Below are 22,063 nucleotides of genomic sequence, written 5' to 3'. Positions count from 1 at the left end.
TTTTTTTAGATAATAACAAATAGAAGACCAAACCATTTTTTCCAGGTAACCATGAAACTCTTACTTCTCTCTGCCATGGTGGCCGTCGCCCTCTCCCATCCTCCGGAAGTGTCCCGAGGAAGATCATGCCCAATGGGAAATGTTCAAGGTAATACAGAATACATTTAGACCACGAAGGTTATGAAGAATTGTATAGAACGTAGTGAACTCTTCCCCACAAAGTGTGACTATGATCTCCTGTTTGTAATCAGATTGACCTATATATTTTATACGAGAGTTGGAGGATATATAGCTGTATAAAACTGTAGTTAGATTATATTAATCAAATCATTAACGTTCTTTTTAATATTACTGTAACAGAACAATATTCATGGATTCATGACATATATTATAAGTCTGTAAATCAATCTAGGTATATATTAAATGTTTATGTCTACTAAGAGTAATGAAAAAAACTACTAACCTAATAATAGTATAGTATGTAGTACGTAATAATATTAAAAATACATAGTAAAAAAGTATTTCATTATATATAAATGATTATTTTAATTTATATATATATATATATATATATATATATATATATATATTACACAAAATAATTTCCTGTTATATACATAGAATTAAATTAATTCATGTTATAGCTTATAATAACCAATGGTTTTAAAATCAATTTTTCTTATACAGGAATATTGTATCAAATAAATTATTCTTTTTATTTAAAAATTTTTTAATTTTAAATTTATAAACGTACGTTCCAATAAAGTCCAAAAATTTTTAAAACATGTCAAACAAAGAGATTCATTTACTGCTAAAAGACATTAAAAATGGTATATGTATAAGTAATATTACATTGGGACGTTAAATTTTTCAAATCTAATAGAAACCTGTAATTTAGGTGGCCCACGAAAGAGAATAACGATTACACCAGAAGAAGAAGAGAACAGAAAGAATATTTTCCTGGAAAACCTGAAGTTTGTACGAGAGCACAATGAAAAGTTTTGAAAATGGCGAAAGTTACTTTTGATGTTGAAATCAATAAATTTTCCGATTTGGTGAGTACATAATCACTCATAGGTTTAAAAAAAAATAACGTTAGGATGCAGTATGATATGGTGATATCTAGTCCTTTGCGAGACACTATGATGATTAAATTTATCACACAAATGCTCTCCATAATTTTTTAATAATATTTGACCTGTATTTAAAAAGTATATATACAGACGATATTTTTATTACTTTACCCACAAAAAATTTTATATTTTATTAATACCGTGCAACTGAGTTTCATATTTTTTATTGAAATTTTAAAGTTCCTATGCAAACAAAATATAACCATGGATAGGAATAGAACATTTACGTTACTACATTATATGAAAAATGCTTTTTCTTAAAGAGGCAGAGATAAGGCTATCAAGTCCTCTACCACTCAAACTCACACTGTATACAGTAAATTAGTACGTTAAAATTTGCGGTAAAATTTAACTTATACTTTATATAGAAAATTACAAAAATTGCTTAACATATATTAATTGAAATTAAGTAAAATTAAAAGTCTACATAATAACATGAATTAAAAACTTAAAATACAAACGAAAAAGTAATGTAATTATTTTAATAAACACAATACAATTCGATATGAAGAACAAAAACGAATGACACATTGAATTACTTTAAAAAGAGTTTGAGGGCCACGTTTTATTGAATGTAAGATCCAGTGCTTGGTTCCAAACATCGGGTAATACAGCTAGTGTTATTCTATCTGTTATTTTGTGCATAATAAACATATATAAATACTTTCAACTCCCACACACAGACCACCGAGGAGTTTCGTGACCATGATGAATGGCTACAAGCGCCCCAGTGGTACAAACGAAAGGACTGGAGATGCCTTCGATGACTCAGGAGAAACGTCAAGCTGCCTAAAAACGTGGACTGGAGGAAGAAAGGAGCTGTCACTGAAGTCAAGGACCAAGGATTTTGTGGAGCCTGGCTGGGCTTTTAGTGCTGTAAGTCTTTGAAGTGGTCATAAAATATGTACTCTAAATTTATTAATGGTATATTAGAAATCTCAGCTATATGCATGTAAGGAAATAGATGTAATTATTAATTTAAACTGTTCTGAAATGACGTTGTGTTAAACAGACTGGAAGTCTTGAGGGTCAACAATACCTGAAGTCTAAGAAGCTGGTGTCACTCAGTGAACAGAATCTTATGGACTGTCTCAAATGCTGAAGGAAACTTTGGATGTCTCGGTGGTCAAATGGACTTTGCCTTTTCTTACGTGCAAACGAACAAGGGCATTGACACAGAGGGCATCTTACCCCTACCAGGGTGGCGTAACGTTAATAATACTCCTTGCTTCTTTCTATAACTTATATTTTGTCCTGCTAAAAAAGCACGCTAAATGTTGTGCAAATATCCTCAATACAAACTAATAGAATGTGACTGGAATCATTATTAAGTTGTTGATATGTGTCTTAGTTAAAAAATAGCACATTTTGCCGCTTAATATTCAATACGTAATACTTAATTATAACAGTGCTTGATAATATTTTAGACCTTTTTTGCTGTAATGTATGGTACAATAATAAGGTAAATGTAACATTTTCCCATCCTCATTTTTTCATGTGTTAATACTTGATTTTCAGATACCTCCAGTTAAACACGAAAGAAAATATACATGTTTTAATTTACAGAGTGGCAATTGCCCGCTACAACCACCAAGAACAAGGGAGCCACCGTCACTGGATATGTTGACATCACCACAGGCAGCGAGAATGATTTGCAGAAGGCTGTGGCCACGATTGGGCCGATCTCAGTCGCCATTGACGCTTCAGCACACGTTCCTTTAAAACACTACAAAGAGTGGTAAGTTTATTCTGCAGGTAACAACTCCACCTGTGACAATTCGAATAACCTTGCATTTGTCTTTATTAAGTAATGTGCTCTCATTGATTTCCAGGAGTGTACAAGAATCCCTGACTGCTCTTCAACTGATGTAAACCACGGTGTTCTGGGCTGTTGGCTATAGCTCGGCCAAGAAGGGTGGTGCCTAACTGGCTGGTGAAGAACTCCCTTGGGAAGTAACTGGGGCATGAACGGCTACGTCCATGATGGCTAGGAACCACAATAACATGTGCGGTATCGCCACAATGGCTAGCTATCCCAAGGTTTAAGCACTTCCTTTTGTATATTGACATATTGACGAGTTATTAAAACGTCCCTGAGCATTGAGATTCTTAGTTACTTTTTAACCTTATATAAATATTAATAAACTTTTATTGTGCTAACTAAACTCTTCATAGACATGCACAATATATTGGTTTGTAGTTTTTTAGTCAAGGGGTAAACATATTATGAAGTTTAGTTCTTTAAATTAAGTTTATATAATATAATGATCAAAACTAATAGTAAACAATAATGAATAGTTTCTCTAGTAAATATTTTGCATTATTTATATTTTGAATTGGTAAGCTATACAATTTGAATTAATTTATATAACATGCACAAAATTTATATTGAGGATTTGTTTTAGTTAAAATACCACAGTGAGTGTTTATGTTTAAGAAATATGTCATTTCTATAAATATTTGTGTACACGAAATTAAACAGTAATATGTAATCATGAGACATATGTGACATAACATTTTGTCTCAGAAATTCAAACATCCTCTAAAAAAATCTACTTATCGACTATTACGAGTGAATAAATTATTACATTTAACTCAATTTACAAAACCCCCAGCAGGTTGCATGATACTGAAAGAGATAAGATGTATTTTTGGCTGTATATCTTTAAACAATATCAGTTTATATTCATAGTTTTATGTTTTAAATTTAAAAAAGGGCTTGATTAATATACGTTTACATTACATACTTTGTTTATTTTATTTATTACAATGTAAGACAGTTTACAAGCAATTTCTAGATTAACAATAACCCTTTTTATCTTTTGGAAATAACCAAATACAAATAATTTAATCTTTCAATGGAAAGTTTAATTTTTACCTTTTCGGTAAATATTCATATGAACATTGACTGTAAAAAGATATAATGTATTAAAAATTATATTCCACATAAATATTTACCTAATGATAAACTGTCCTCAATTGTTTGTCTGCTATTTTAGTACGTACAATTTAAAAATAACACTGATTCTTTAAAAACCTCAAATAATTAAATAATGAAACCCAAATAATCCTTAAGAAGATAGTTATTTCTGTGGAAAAAAAAAAATTCAATAATTATAAAAAAATATTAAGTGGTTAAGATTTCTGTAAAAATGAACTTTATGTAGGTTGTGTGTCCCAAGTATGAACGTAATTTAAGCGTCATTGATGTATGATACGCATATACATATCATGAGGAAAAAGAATATGTCTGACGGAAGGATGAAAACTTGTTTTGTACTATTTCCATATCTGTCTGTCTGAAGGACATCTAAAAAACGAAATGAGCAAAAAGGATTTGAAAATGATCCATTTTGAATGTAGCATTCAAAGTTAGCGGAGCCAGGTACGAGACGTGTTGTGGTGTGATACCAAAAATAAAATACGATTGGTAACTTATGTTGTGTTTAAAAACAGAAGAGTATGTATGAATCATCAACAGCGACAGAGAAAAAAGCCTGATGTTTCCGAAAAGGGGCGATCGTGATCACATTTAAACAGCAATAAGTTGATCATTGATGACTAGACCAGAATGTCATCAGATCATTAATCAAACTCATGAGATATAGATGACATTGTTTGGAACTGTCTAACATTTATATCAGGATAAATTGGATTGACAGTTAGAAACTGAATAAAATTTCCTAGTGTATATGGTTTTACAATACACTCACTGCAAACAATTGTGATAAGAAATTTTTATTAGGTTAACATGTGTTAACTGCATTTAGTAAACTTTATTTACTATAAGAAGCACGATGTGCAAATATAAACGTGGCTGGTTGCAACTTGTACGTTTATCAGAGGGTTCACATACCTGCCTACTTAAGGCACAAACCTTCAATGTTTCAAATGCAGACATAATGTGAATAGCAGTAATTTAACAGTCTATTCAGAGATAAGAAAGAACTATTTAATATTTTTCAATTCATACTTTCAGTAAGTAGCCACGATAAGACGACAGATCAATATTGTAAAGCCATATAAAAGTTTCCAAAGCATATGAACAGATACACTTTAGTCAAAGACTGAGAAAAATGTGGTTCAAGAAATATTCTAAGAAATGCTCACCTGCAGCTGGAACAAATCAGTAAAACCTACAGATCATATATAAATTACCCCTTTATTTCTAGAATTCAATATCATCTCGTAATTTTTTAGATGTTGTTTTTCTTTTTAATCATCACGGTATGTCTCAAACAACTTGTTGAGTTGACGGCTTCCCTTTGAGCTGATCTTATGGTTCGCTTTCTCTGTTCATATTTTACTAATCGTAACGTTAATTCAACGGTACACTCGTGCAGGTTTAAGGTCAGAACATGTAGGAATAATTAGTTTTTATTTAGTATGTTACTGGATGGTACATTAACATTAAACTCCTTTAATACTTTTTTAATTTCCTAGGCTTGAAGATGGTAAAAGTTTTCACCAGAAAAGTTGCATAATCAGAACCTTGAATTGTAGTGATCCGCTATCTCCATATTAATAAAAATAAATACACCATGATCAAATCATAAATAAAAAATCACCTTAAAATATACTATACCTAGTGGCACGCTTCTTCTTTCCGTTAGAAGCTTCTCCAGATTAAGTTATATCGCAACTAGATGTTGATTCTTATTTTGTGTGAGATTAAGCAATACTAGTTTATAGTAAATGTTCAAAGATACTTTAGTACAAAATATTCTTGTTGGTACACATATATAGGTCTGGGAAACCTATTTTGGTCAACAACCTTGTACCTAATGAAAGATTCATGGTTGGATATCTCTGAGGTCACAGTAATGAATACTCAGTATGCAAAGTTTATTTACAAGTTTAATATGGAATAGAACATCCTATTTCAATTCAAAATCGTCTACTTCCGGATTTTATAATCTGCTTTCAGTGCATGGAGTGCTATTTGGAAAATTTACACTTCTGGACATGGCTCCCTAGTCTGCAGTATAACATTGGTTTTAACCCGCCCGCGCCGTTGGTCGCGTCATTAAAAGTTACGTAAACGGTCGCGCGTTTAGATGGTATCTAACATTTGATTTTCGATAATATTATTTGTTTTTAAGGTTAATATTCTGTTCAGGCTATCATGCAACTATATTTATAAGCTACTATACTTATAAAATTATGTTTTTTTTATATAAATTAACAAAACACATTTTTATAAAGCTTTTTTATTACAAACAAAACCTATGTTACATATTAGTCCTTTATCACAATGTATTTCAGTTGCTGTCTTCCTTATTGTGTTGATGTGCCAAAACATTCATTACACCAATATTTAGTTGAGCCCGTGTACTTTTTGCATATTGCTTTACTGCAGCCTCCACTCTGATAGGGAGTAAACCGGTTTCTTTCTTGTGGGGCAATAGGCACACCTTGGTTTTATTCTATTGGTACCTGAGAAACCCTATACGTATTATACTTATGAGTATTTCGGTTTCTATAATGCCTATATTTATTCATATAATGTACATATTAAAATAGAAACTTAACTAACCTTCCTTTTTACATACCAATAACGTTATGAAAAAAATAGTCTTACCTGTTGGGTGACTTTTCGATGGAAGTGGCTAGCCCATAACAGTACTAATGCTAGATTTCAAATTTAAAGGAAGTACTTCAATTGTAGCTCGCTTCATTAAATGTGCTTTCACAATAATCTTTGTCAATGCGGGAATAAACACCCTTCTAGCTATAATAGTGTTAGTGTTGGCCTTGGGATGGTCTGTGCATTGATCGTGGCAACATTCAATAAAACCATTGAACACTTTCAACGGCCATCTGTTTACTCACTCCTCCGACCTTATATTCTTTTTTCATTCTGTCGACAACGTCGACTCCTCCCTCAGTCATGTTGTAAAAAGTGATGCCTTCAGGTTTATTTATGTCATTGTCTGGGTCAATAGTGTCATCATTGTGTAAGGTAGACAGCATAAGTACATTTTTATGCCTTTTGGGCAAATGAGAAACTAACAGACTGTAATTTGATGAGCATGGAATGCCAAACATACTGCTTCACTTATCTGGAGTGTTTTTTAATGGTACCAAAAATTGTTATTTAATTAAAAAAAAGTCATTGGCAAGTGGTATAAAACTTGTCCATTCTGACATTTCTTACTGTGCCATCTATTGGTTTGATAAGTCTTTTCACAACGCTGTTTACACTGTTGTATAAAACAAATGGATCCTCGGGCTGCTTTCATGGATATATTTCCATGTTGAGAGTGTAAAAAGATGTAGCAAATCACTAGAGCATATATATTGACGCCATACTCATCAGACTTATTGCTAATGTACTGTATGAACTTATATTTTCCTCGGAAAAACTTCTAGCATATCAATGGTAACATATTCTCCTGGAGAGTAATTGTCCGAGCAACGATTTACAAAGGTTTCAAAAATATCTCTGATTGCTGCTATGTAATCTAGCTTCCTCCTATTTGCTCGTGTCATTTTATCATCGAATCTAATGCATTGAACTAGTAAGTGAAATATTTTTTCACTCATTACAGCCCTAAAGAATTATGGAGCTGTTCCACCAGTTTTCCAGATATCAGCTGTAGTTAGGTGACTTTCTTTTTTTACCCCTAACAGGTACAAAATTCCAAAGTAACCTAACACTTATTCATAATTGGTTGACAAACAATCTCTCTCTCGTTAATATTTGTCTTGTAAGCTGTCTAACTGTGTGTTTGTATATTTGACAATATCTTTTATTGTCAGTTCAGAAAAAAATCATGTTCAACATTAAACAAGAGTTTGACAGTCTCTAGCAGGCCTTTTGTCTCCAGGTAATTTTTGTTACAATAGTTTGTCTTGCTTCAAACGGTTTGTGAATCAAACAATTTGCAAAGGGGATTTTTTCCAACATAAAACAAATTGGCATTAGCTACCTCATCAGATTGAAGCTGTGATGGTACTGATACTTAATTACCATTGGCTGTTCTCGTGCCTGTTCACGGGTCGAATAAATTTCTTCGCCACTAGACTGTTCAGTTCCAGTATTATGTTTATAATGGTCGGATGGGCCATCAATTTCACTGTTTGATGAAAAACACAATTCACTTTCAGTGTGATCACTATCTTCTTCCGATCAAGGTTAATAATCGTTTTTCTCAGTAAAACCAATGTCTCATATTGTCGACGGATCATTGTCAAACCTTCATTGTGATCAGACAAAAATTGAAAAAATACAATGTAACGACTAAATTGTATAGATGCCATCGAACAATGCGCCTCGTCGCAGATTAAATCTCTCTCCTTTACGTCAAACCGTTTTTGAGGCGTTGATGAATAGTGGCAAACATCTTGCGCTTGGACACCTGCGGTTAGGAAAGTTCTCTTGCTAGACAGACGTCTTGCTGAAGTACTATTGCATCGTCCCAAACCATACATTAAAATGCACGTATGCTTATTCAGAGTTTGAATACACATGAATATTACCTTCCATTTTTTTAATAAATGAAATACACAACCCAAAATCACTAATAAAATGGATGGAAATAACTGGTTAAAATACTTAACTCAAGCACATAGTATCTTTACAGTTTGTTGTTTTGTTTAATAATGAGGTGACGTGTGTCATCTAATAATAAATGCCCAGCTGATTATTTATTATTTTAAAATGTTTTAACAGTTTTTGTTTAAATAATTAATTATTACCAGCTGTTACCAATCATATACTCATTCCTTATTATAAAACAGCACAAAATTGCTGTGTAGTGTAATACGTGAGGAGTCAATATCATAACTTTTTTACACATTTAGTTAACTTTGTTTATTATGGTTGTTTTCAGAATTAAATTCTCTACAATCTGTATTAGAAAAAAACCATTTGTTTACTAGTCATTTCCCAATGTTATTTGACATCAAATATTTAAAACGGTATTTTTGTTATTAGATTTTTTGCAAATTTCATACTTTTTCTAAAAAAATGTTCACACTACAACCTCTAGAGTGGTTTTATTTGATTTTCCAGGTGATTTTCCTTATATATCCATCTTTTTTGAAAGTGAGAACAAAACCTTTCGGAATCACTTAATTTTACCAGGTGAACTGAAAACAAAGCAAAATGTTTCGCCAGCTATTACGCAGTAATGGAGCGTTTCCAGACCTACCTTTATATAACATTTTTTTCTTATTTTTAGCTTTACAATCACGTCTTAAAATTTTTACCATATTTCTATTCTGACTCACCCTGTATATATATATATATATATATATATATATATATATATATATATATATATATATATGTCTGAGAAATCTACTTCTGTCACAAATCGTCTAGTTCAGCAATTGTAATTTACTTCCGGTAAATGGATTTTCCGGTGCCATATTTGAGGTTCCTTTGCTGCCTAAATCAAGACACTATATACATACACAGTTCTAAGAATCTTACTCTGTGAAATATAAACTAACAAGATTGATTTTTATTACGGTATTAAAATTTATAGTATAAGTTAGACATTAACTTCGTCTTTGACGTATTTAGTGCCTAATAAATGTTCCAAGAAATTGCGGTTAAAAGTATATTTTTACTGAAATCTCTAATATAATTATCAGGTGAAAACGGTAAATTAATAGTAAGAGTGACTTTAAAGCTTACTGTATGGTTTGAAGGCTATAAATAGAGACAAATTTTACAGTTGGCAATATTTTAACCATGCATTAAAGTAAAGCTGGCTGTTGTCTTACAAGGAAAGAACTAATTTCTACAAAAATAACATCTGAGTAATGGTTTTTTTCTGGTATTATTATAAGTGTTCAATGGTAAAATCCATGAGTAAATTTATTGTTCTAAACAATAAAATATATCTTGGATCTTGAGTAGACTATACCAAGAATTACACTTGCACCATAATTTAATAAATCTATAGCGTACTAGCGTACCCGTGGTTTCGCACGCAATCATTAGAACCGATGTCCTTATATTACTTAATATATGTAATATGATGGGAGTCCTATAAAAATTTAAAACGTAATTAGGCATATCTCAGGTAGATATTATTTAAGTTCATGGTAAATAGTATCAGAGTTTAACTTCATTATTTATATCATGTTTGGCACGTGTAGGAGCGTTTCTTGTTCTAATTAATTATATTCATAACGTCACAGTTGAATCTGCCTTGTCATCCCTTTCAAGAAAACACAAATCTCGGATCACACAGGTCTCGGAAACTTACTTCGGTCCAAAAGCGTATATTTCCAGTACTTGTCATATATTTAAGACCTAAGATATTTCCAGTACCGTATTAAGAGTTTGCGTTGTTGTTCTGACAAAGAATATATATATATATATATACTTAAGTAGGACTGAGATCCCTACTCAGGTTAAAAAGTGCCTACTTAAGACAGTTTAAATTCACTTACCTACTATGTGACTGTTTAGCTTGCCATTGTTGCCTCAATCAAAAAACTATAAACTTTTGAATATATATTTCTCGGAAATCTATTTTTGGTCAAAATCGTGTTGACATAGTTTAGTTTGCCTCGTCCTGATGAAGAAAATACACACAAGTAGGACTGAAAAACCTGTTACGACCTGGGGGGAAGTTCTACCAACCTAATATGCACTTTCGGTATAAGAAGGAAACCCTTATTAAGGTTTTGCAACATTCCAAAATAATCTTTATTAAAGTTTTGCGTTACACTTGTTTTTTGGACAGTAGCCAGGGAAAGAATGAATCGTTGAGGTATGTTAGTATTCATTTTTCTGTATTTCCATTGGTAAAATGTAATATAATTAAGTCAAGGAAGCCCACCAGTTTAAAGTAACTTATGTAAAAGCATTCATAACTTTGTTCATTAAGGTTAGATTTATAACAGTATTTAATGCATTAGATGATTTTAATTCGTCACTGGCGCAATCTGGAATAAAATGTATATATTAATGTTTTTATTTAATATCTGCATTACACTACCGATCAAGCACTGTTTATTCATTGCTGAATGCATTTAAATGTAAACAGATGATTGAGAAAGTTTGTCGAACTAATGCTGTCAACAGCTGTTTAGTGTCAGTTATGAATTATAAAACGATTTTGTCTGATTTCCAAAATGTGCCAGGTAAATTTTCCTAACTTTTTCTTCATAGATTTAAATAAATATTTTACAAAAAGAATTAACCGATTTGTGAATTGGTCCAGCCGTTATCAAAATTTGCGCTTACCAGCACATTTTGCGATTCATTTTTATATTATAGATTCTCCCAGAGAATCGTGTCCTTACAAAATTCAGGGTATAGATAAACAGAAACTTGGTGAAGTGCTCTTGACTGATGTATTTATAACGAATAACTGGGCATGTCCATCGCACTTAAGATAATGCTTGGAGGCCGTCGGACCCAAAACTGTATATAAATCGGACGCTCGAAAGAATCCATACTACACATCGTTCACACAGTCTGGAGGTCGAGACAGTTAACGGTAAGTGTTGTAGACTTCTTCGTCGCAATATTTATACTGTTACTTTTTTCTATCATTGTAATTGTTTCATGAAATTTTCGAAAACAAATCTGTATTACCTACTATCTGAGATGGATACGTATAATAATACATTGGTACATTTTGTATTCAGTATTAATTAAATTGCTTGGCGTCTTAAGCATAAACCTAAACAGAATATACTTCATAAAATATTATATTATTACCTTTTATCGTACAAGGTATTATTATTAAATTTAATGTTGGAGATGTAGCCTTGAAAAGTGTTTTATAAATGTGTATAACACAATATAAATAAACCTTTTAACACGTTTTTGTAAACTTTTATTTTTGTTACAATGTATAATTCGAAATCTGTGATTTCATCTTCAGGTACTAACTAAGCTTATGTTATGAAATAAATATTTAAAACCAATTTTTCATGTGTTTTTTCACTACCTCGGTGGCTACATTTGTTGTATTTAATTTTATGTGTGATCAATGTATATTGTTTAAAAGTCTATCGAATAATAAATTTTTTTTAGAAAATCTTTGTCATTTAATAATATATAATTTCAATCCTTCCTGTGTTCAGCAAAATTTTTGAAAAAGCTTTCCTCAATCAATTTCAAAAATTTCTTGACCGTTACGACGTTATCTGTCCCGAACAGTTTGGGTTCAGAAAAAAACAAGTCGCCAATCGATGCCGTAACGGATCTCATTCATAATGTTGTCGATGGACTGGAGAGGCGAGAAACATGAGATTAGCATATTTCTAGACCTCTCCATAGCCTTTGACTGCGTGTATCATGCGACACTGATGTAACAGTTGTGGACAAGTGGTATTCGGGGTCTGCCGCATAAGTGGCTCTCGTCTTATCTGGAAGATAGGGGCAGTGCGTGCAGATTGGGAGTGCTCTATCAAAGAAGGTAAAAATGCCTTATGGTGTCCCCCAGGGATCAATACTGGAGCCAGTCCTTTTCCTGATATATGTCAACAGGTTGAACTCATCAATCCAGTATGGAAAAGTGATTCAATATGCTGACGACACGACTCTCTGCATCAGATCAAAATCAAAACACGATCTTGAAATAAAGTCTTTCATCGTACTTAATTCATGTATCGAGTATTTTTACAGAATCAATTTGAAAACAAACAGTTTTTTAAAATCAAACGTCATGAACTTCTGTCTTCGGCAGCATGTCGACCAAGAGCTCCGTCCCGCGGTGATGGTGGACGACGTTCTTCTGGATGAAGCTGAATCCACCAAGTTCCTTGGAATGTACCTTGACAGAGGGCTGACATGGAACACCCACGTTGAGAGCGTTTGCTCTAAGGTTGCCTCGGGCATTTATGTCCTGCGCAACCTTGCAAATTGTTGTTCCTTGGATGTTTTAAAACTGGCCATCTTTTACATCCACACCTGTCTTACGGCTTGATATTGTGGGACAGTTGCTCCAAAAACATGTTTCAAAGAGTTTTTAGATCTCAAAAGAAAGCCGTTAGAATTTTGTTATATTTGAACCCCAGAGAGTCGTGCAAAGACGCCTTCAGGAGTCTTGGATTACTGACTTTACCCTGTCTCTTTATTTTAGAGGTTATCCTGTACTGTCAACTCAAATGTGAGTTAGAACGGGGCAGGGATGTCCACCAGTACGGTACTAGAGGCAGGGACAACTTCCGACTCGATCAGCACAGAACGACGTCTTATGGACGCTTACCGTCCCAAGTTGGTATCAGGCTAATCAACAGGCTCCCTGAGGGTATTAAAAATTTAAACGATTCCAATAAATTTAAAGCTCGACTAAAATACTTCCTAGTGTCAAAGGCATTTTACTCTGTTGATGAGTTCATAATGGGCCGCTGGGATGAAAACATTAGAAATTAATGAAGTTATTCAAGATTATTAACACATAACCCGGTTCTAATATAGATAAATGTAGACCGAATGATATTTTTACGTCATGCTATGTGCTTTATGACATACTCTGTTCCATTTTATGACGCATGCAATGCAGTTGTAAATATTGTTAATGCAATAAAGAGTATTATTATTATTATGATTAATTTTGGCACTTTTGTAAATTTTGTCTTTTATTTCCTTTGAATAGACATATTATATCATCAACATATCTGTAATAATAAATTATTTGTGTTAGATGTTTGTTTTTATCGCTTAGTATGAATTTGTCTTCTATGTTGTCAAGGAATACCTCAAACAACCTTGGACTTCTAATCAAAAACAAAAGCAATTCAACAAACCAAAATCTAAATTCAAAATTCAACAATAGTGGAGTATACAAATTAAATTGCAACGATTGTCAATCCCACTATATTGAACAAACCGGCCGATCCTTCAAAATTAGATTTAATGAACACATAAAAGCATTAAAAACATCATCAAGTTCAAAATATGCAGACCATTTAAATAACACCGGCCATACATACACTAACATCGAAAACAGTCTTGAAATTTTACACACAAGCAAAAAAGTCGCTTATTATCAACTTTAGAACATTTTGAAATCTAAAAAGGTATTATTCAATAGACTTTTAAACAATATACATTGATCAAACATAAAATTAAATACAACAAATTTAGCCACCGAGGTAGTAAAAAAACACATGACAAATTGGTTTTAAGTATTTATTTTCATAATTTAACCTTAGTTAGTACCTGAAGATGAAATCACAAATTTCGAAATGTACATTGTAACAAAAATAAAAGTTTACAAAAAAGTGTTAAAAGGTTTATTTATATTGTGTTATGCATATTAAATTTAAGTTATTCATGTATTTCACAAGAACATACAAGTTGTAGTGACAATGATTTGTAAGTTTTATGATAAACTAGGTGTTACCCGTGGCTTCGCACGCAATCCTAGAACCAAAGCTATTATATTACTTAGTAAAAGCACTTACGATGTAATATGATATTAGTCCTATAAAAAATTTTAAAACGTAAGTAGGCATACATCAGGTAGTTATTACTTAAGTTCGTGGTAAATAGTATCAGTTAAGTATTATATAATTTTTGGCACGTGTAGGAGCATTTTTGGTTCTAATTAATTATATACATAACGTCACAGCTGAATTTGCCTTGTCATCGCGATAAAAAAAAAACACAAATTTCAGATCACACAGGTCTCGGAAACTTACTGCGGTCAAAAAGCGTATATTTTCAGTCCCTATCATATATTTCAGGTCTAAGATATTACCAGTAGTACAGGACCGAGATCCCTACTTCGGTTAAATAGTGCCTATTTAACCATTTAAATCATTCATGTCAAAATCGTGTTGACATATTGAGTTCGCTAGGACTGAAAAGCCTATTACGACCTAAGGGGAAGTCCTACCTTAAGCCCACTAGTTTAAAGTAACTTATGTTATAACATTCATAACTTTGTTCATTAAGGTTAGTTTTATAACAGTATTTAATGCATTAGATGATTTTAATTCATCACTGGCGCAATCTGGAGTAAAATTTATATATTAATGTTTTATTTACTATCTGCATTACATTACCGATCAAGCACTGTTTATTTATTATTGATAAATTCAAATGTAAATAGATGTTTCAGCAAGTTTGTCGATCTATAGCTGTCAAAATACGTTTCGTTCTTATCATAACATTTGCATGTAAAGAAAATTATTTTTAAATTAGAAATTGACTTCATTTTGTGAAATTAATGTGTTATGGGTGGTAAAAAGCATTCTAAATGTTAATTCAGACGAAAAGCTATAATTGCTCCAAATTTCAGCAGTTTCAGCGTGATCCGAGGACAAAAATCAAAATATCCAAGAATTGAAACTTTCGTATTTATAATATTAGTGGGATATAAAACTACTTTGAAACAATTTGGAGCCGATTTAAAAATTTAATATTTGCATTCTTAGTTTTAAATACCATTACTAAACGTTTTAAGATTTAACGTTATAAAATATAGTTATTAAAAAACAAAGGTTTTCGTCATGATAAAAATCGTGTATTATTTAAATCAATGCAATGAGATAATGCAGTTGCTGCTATTTAATAAAAAGTTGAAGACCATAACATTTTTCCAGGTAACCATGAAACTCTTACTTCTCTCTGCACTGGTGGCCGTCGCCCTCTCCCACCCTCTGGAAGTGTCCGAGTAAGATCATGCTGAATGGGAACTGTTCAAGGTAATACAGAATACATTTAGACCACGAAGGTTATGTAGAATTGTATAGAACGTAGTGAACTCTTCCCGACAAACCATGTTTAAGATCTTGTGTTTGTAATCAGATTGAACTATATCTCGTTGCCGAGAGTTGGAGGATATACCGCTGTCTAAAACTGTAGTTAGATTATATAAATCAAATTATTTAAGTTCTTAATAATATAACGGTAACAGAACTATAACCATGGATTCATCAGATAGATTGCACTCTGAAAATGAACTATGTTTATGTTTATGTTAATGTTAAGAAAAATGAAAACAACTACTAACCTAATAATATTATAGTATGAAGTACACAATAATATTGAAAATATTTAGTAACAAAGTATTAATTTTTAGACTTAATTTTATATATATATTTCACAAAATAATTCCCATTTATATACTTGAAATAAAACTAATTCATGATATTATGATAACTGCGATTTAAAAAATCTAGTTTACTTATTCAGATTGCTTCATCATAAATGTATGAGATATATATATATATATACATAGGCTATATAATATTTATTAAATTTGTAATTATTATTTTCATTTATAAATATACGTTACGATAAAGCCTAAATTATTTAAAATTATAAAAGGTATTCATTTACTGCTAAAACATTAAAACTCGCATGTGTATAGGTTATATTACATTAGAACGTTAATATTTCAAATATAATACTTTTAATTTAGGTGTCCCACGAAAGAGAATACGATACCCCAGAAGAAGAAGAGAAGAGAAAGAATATTTTCCTGAAAAACCTGCAGTTTGTACGAGAGCACAATGAAAAGTTTGAAAATGGCGAAGTTACTTTTGATGTTGAAATCAATAAATATTCCGATTTGGTAAGTAAATAAACACTCATAGGTTTACAAAAAATAACTATCGGTTTTAGTATGATGTGATGATATATCGTCCTGTGTGAGACACTATGTTGATTAAATTTATCGCACAAATGTTTTTCATGAATTTTCGAATATATAATTTGAAATACCTTGCAGTTGAATTACTTCGATTTGATAGGAATTTTTATGTTCCTATGCATGGAACATATAAACATGGAATGGAATAAAAATAGTAATTAAATTATATGAAATATGTTTTAGTTAAAGAGGCGGAGATACGGCTATACGGTTCTCTATCAACCAAATCTCTTATGGTAGACAGTAAACTTACATTAGTGTAATAAAACTACGGTAAAATCTAACTTATACTTTATATAAAAAATTGCTGCAAAATTGCTTAGCCTATAAAAAATGAAATGAAGTCAAAGTAAAGGTATTATATATATATATATATATATATATATATATATATATATATATATATAAAGAATTAAACACTTAAAATACAAAATATTGGTTTCTAAGTATCTTAATAAACACAATACAATTCCATATGAAGAACAAAAATAAAAGACACAATGAATCACTTCAGAAGGGGTTTAAGGGTTACACTTTTTTAACGTCATCTTACTAATCACACTGCCTATAATCGGTGTTTATTTTTATTTCTTTGAGTTCTTCCGTATTACCCGTTTGGACCCGCCCATGGTTCTCCCATTAAAAAGTATTAAGAGGTATATTATCACTCTTGACGCCGTTGCTAGTCATCCTCGGAGCCTCAACTCGGTAACGCAATTGCGTGCTGAAGATTTATCTGTTGGTAAATTTACAAAATAGCCATTGTTTACATTTTTGTAAAAGAAAATTGGATTTTCCAATATCTATGCCCCAAACCTAGTTCCATATTTTCAATCCAGGACAATTAGGATAATGATCTATCTCATTCTAGTTTTTACAGCAACATAAACTTCACTTGCCACTACTCAAAAGCTCCCATTTAATGCAAACTAAGGTTTTAGATTTTGTATTAATTGACTACCAGTCTGAATTGTAAATAAGTTACATTTTACCAATAGCTAGTATTATTTAACTGTTATTTTGTGCATGATAAACATATATGAATACGTTCAACTCCCACACAGACCACCGAGGAGTTCGTGACCATGATGAATGGCTACAAGCGCCCAGAGGGATTTGAGAGGACTGAAGATGCCTTCGACGACTCAGAGAACGTCAGCTCCCTAAGAAATTGGACTGGAGGAAGAAAGGAGCTGTCACTGAAGTCAAGAACCAAGGATATTGTGGATCTTGCTGGGCTTTTAGTGCTGTAAGTCTTTGAGTGCTCATAAAATATGTAAATTAATAGTGATATCTCCGCTATGTGCAACCAAGCAAATACATCTAAATATCTATTAAAACTGTTTTGATATGACGTTGTGTTAAACAGACTGGAAGTCTCGAGGGTCAACACTACTTGAAGACTAAGAAGCTGGTGTCACTCAGTGAACAGAATCTTATAGACTGCTCAACTGCTGAAGGAAACAGTGGATGTCGCGGTGGTCTCATGAACATGTCCTTCTCTTACGTGCAAAAGAACAAGGGCATTGACACAGAGGCATCATACCCCTACGAGGCTAAAGTACGTACATAATTTAACTTTCTTATTTATATAATTTAAATTATTCTTTTATTATTAATTTATATATTTCTTGTTTCTATTTATAATTTATATATTATCCTGCTAAAAAAAACGCGATAATTTTGCGCAAATATCTTTTAACAAACTGATAAGATGTGACTGGAATCATTCTAAACTCGTTGATATGTGTCTTAGTTAAAAACAATAGCACATTTTGCGCTAACTCTTGTGTGTAGTACTTAATTATAACAGTCCTAGAAAATATTCTAAATCGTTTTTGCTGTCATGTATAGTAAAATATTAGGTCAAAGAAAACATTTCCCATCCTCATGTTTTAATACTGGAACTTCAGATACCTACAGTTCCACATTTAACAAATATACGTGTTTTAATTTACAGAATGGCACTTGCCGCTACAACCCTAAGAACAAGGGAGCCACCGACAATGGATATGTTGAAATCACCTCAGGCAGCGAGAAGGCTCTGCAGAAGGCTGTGGCCACGATTGGACCGATTTCAGTCGCCATTGACGCTAGCCACATTTCCTTTACACACTACAAGAGTGGTAAGTTCATACTGCAGTAACTAACTCCACCTGTGACAATTCGACTAACCTTGTATTTTCCCTCACCACGTAATGTACTCTCATTGATTTCCAGGAGTGTACAAAGATCCCGACTGCTCTTCTATATATATAGGTCACGCTGTTCTGGCTATTGGATACGGCTCAACCAAGAAGGGTGGCGACTACTGGCTAGTGAAGAACTCCTACGGAAGTGACTGGGGCATGAACGGCTACTTCATGATTGCCAGGAACCACAATAACATGTGCGGTATTGCCACTGCCGCTAGCTATCCCAAGGTTTAAGCTCTTCCTTTGTATATGATATATGGACGAGTTATTAAACTTACCTGAGCATTAAAATCTTAGTTATTTTTTAACCTTATATGAAATTAATAACCTTTATTGTACTAACTATTCAAGTAAAAACTTTTATAGACATGCACAATAGTGTGTTGCTTTTTAATTTTTTATTCAAGGGGTAAACATATTATGAAGTTACGTCTTTTAAATTCAAAAAACATTGATGGTTGTATAAATTCATCATCAAATTTAATAATAACAATAATGTAACTGTTTCAGTTAATATATTGCAATATTTATATTTTAAATTAGTCATTTTGAAATTTTTATATAATGCATATAACACTCACAAGGTTTATATTGAGGATTTTTTTGATTACAATACCACAGAGAGTGAATATATCCTTTAATAAATATTAAATTTCCTAAAATATTATTGTACAGTAATATGTAATTATCAGAAATGTGTGACGGATTTCCCGCAGAACAATGTAAAGTTTGAAGATAAAAGGATTTGGACCATAACATTTTGTCTCAGAAATTGAAAGATAAGAAGATCTCAAAAAAAATATACTTGGGAATATTACGAGTAAATAAATTATTACTTTATTATTACTTTAACACTTAACTACATTTACAACACCACAACAGGTTACAATATGAGTCAGCGCTCAGACAGGTCGGATCGCTTATCTCTTACTCTACTAACCTAGTGCAAAGTTCAGATTATGTTCAATGTGAGTCTACATTGTATGAGTTTTGTATAAGAATTTCATGTTTTTGCATCATTCTTGTTTGGATGTTTTTATCTATAAATTCTTAATAAATTAATTTTACGAATGTTTTTAAATTTGTTTGTTTTTTATTATTTTTTTTAATGTCTAAGTGTGGTGTTTGTGATGCTAAGATCAATCCTACAAAAACCAAACTGGCTTGTGGCGATTGTAAGGTGGATTTTCATGGCTCTTGCTTGAAAATGAGTAAGGCCGACATAGAATGTATCTCTTCGGGTGATCTTGTGTGGAGATGTGTTTCTTGCCAAGCAACAAGGAGGAAGAGCATGAGATTGGACACCCAGAATACAAAGGAGGGAGGAATAATCTTGGAAGATCTTTTAAATGTGGTTAATGAAATAAGAGACATTAAAAAAAAGAAGCGAATCGGATGTCAATAGGGCTTATGAAAAGCTTAATGACAAAATAGATGACAACACAAAAATGCTAGCTGATCAAAATACCAAGTTGGAAGGATATCTAAAAGTCATGGAAAGCCTGACACTGGAAAATGTGCAATTGAAGAAAAAATTTGCTGCTCTTAAAAATCGTGTAGAATAAATGGAATAATATTCCAGAAGTAATTGTGAAGAGATACACGGGATTCCAGAGGAGAAGACAGAGGATGTTGTGAGTGTGGTGAAGGAGGTTGGAAAGGCGCTGGACATGCCCATCACGGACTCAACCAACCTGCAGCCATCATCGTCAAGTTTGTGAGACGTCTTGACAAAGAAGAGTTACTGAAAAAACGGAGGGTCAAGAAGAATTTCTCTACGCGGCACATCAACATGACCATGGTCAGCCAAATTTATATAAAACGAGTCACTGTCACCGGCAAGAAGAAGACTTTTTGTCATGGCTCAGGAGGCAAAGAAGACGAAGAACTTTAAGTATTTGTGGGTCCGAAATGGCAAGATATTTTTGAGACGAGATGATGGACAGCCAGTGATACATGTAACATGCCAGGATGACTTTAGTAAGTTGTAAAAATTAAAAACAAATTAGTAAATGTTAAGTCAGTTAAGTTTAATGATTGTTTTTTCTGTAATATTTATTTTAGGCCTAAACTACTTTTTTTAAATGAAAAATAAATCATACAATTAACTATGTTATTGTTTTGAAAAATCTTGGTTTTATTAGACTTAAATTAATGTTCTTGTAATCAGTCCTTTAAAATTGTATTTTATATTTCTAACTTAAGAAATGGTTCACACTCAATCATGTAGTTTAACTAATACATTCGTAATAATACATCAAAATATTCATAGCTTAAGACAGAACTTAAATATGAATAAATTTCCTGAAATCATAATATTATCAGAGATATGGATTAATAGCAATGAGAGTCAGTTTTATGAAATTGAGAATTATAACTTAAATATAAATTGCAATGAAGAGTACAGAGCTGGTGGAGTAGTAGTTTCTGTAAGTAAGGTTTTACAAATTAAAGACAAAGAGAAAAAAATTTTTGTAACTGCTGATATTTTAAAAATTACATTTAATTTTTTTGTGAAATTTTTACCATTTTTGCTTTATATAGAACTCACAGTCATACTAAAGAAGAATGTATAGACGAATTAGAAACATATATTAATTTTAACAATAATTTAAAAAGTGTAAAAAATGTTTTTTTAATAGGAGATATCAATATAAATGTATTAGAAAATGCTAAGGTAGTTGATGATTATAATATTCTTTTGGCAAGAAATGGTTTTACTAGTCTAGTTCAGGAACGTACAAGATTAACAGAGTTTTCTAAAACATGCATAGATCATGTTTTTGCTAAGATATCAAACTATAATAGAACTGATATAAAGACAGAAGTGATTGACTTATATATAACAGATCATTGTTTAGTGAAGGTCATTGTGATGGTGCTGATGGAGGGGGTGGAGGGGCTTCCACAGTTGACTCCACCTGCTTATCGCATAGATTACGGTGCCCTGAACCTCTTACTTGATAACGTTGACTGGACTGAAGTGTATTGTGAAGAGAATGCCTCTATTGCTTTTGATATTTTCCATAAAATTTTTACAAATTGTATAGATAAAATTAAAAAACATATTAATCCAAGGAGAAGCATTAAAAGGTTAAAACCTTGGATAAATAACAATATCTATATAAAAATCAAAACTAGAAATAAACTTTAT

At 32.0% G+C, this 22,063-nt stretch overlaps 1 pseudogene; it reads left to right on the top strand.

Annotated features, from left to right (window-relative positions):
* Positions 1–1,838: 1,838 nt before the first annotated feature.
* On the top strand, positions 1,839–19,143 carry LOC124373080 (annotated as a pseudogene).
* The last annotated feature ends 2,920 nt before the right edge of the window (positions 19,144–22,063 follow it).

The sequence above is a fragment of the Homalodisca vitripennis genome, unplaced genomic scaffold (genome assembly GCF_021130785.1).
Source record: "Homalodisca vitripennis isolate AUS2020 unplaced genomic scaffold, UT_GWSS_2.1 ScUCBcl_4785;HRSCAF=11162, whole genome shotgun sequence".
Taxonomy (NCBI): Eukaryota; Metazoa; Arthropoda; class Insecta; order Hemiptera; family Cicadellidae; genus Homalodisca; species Homalodisca vitripennis.
This window is presented reverse-complemented; position numbering and strand designations above follow the sequence as displayed.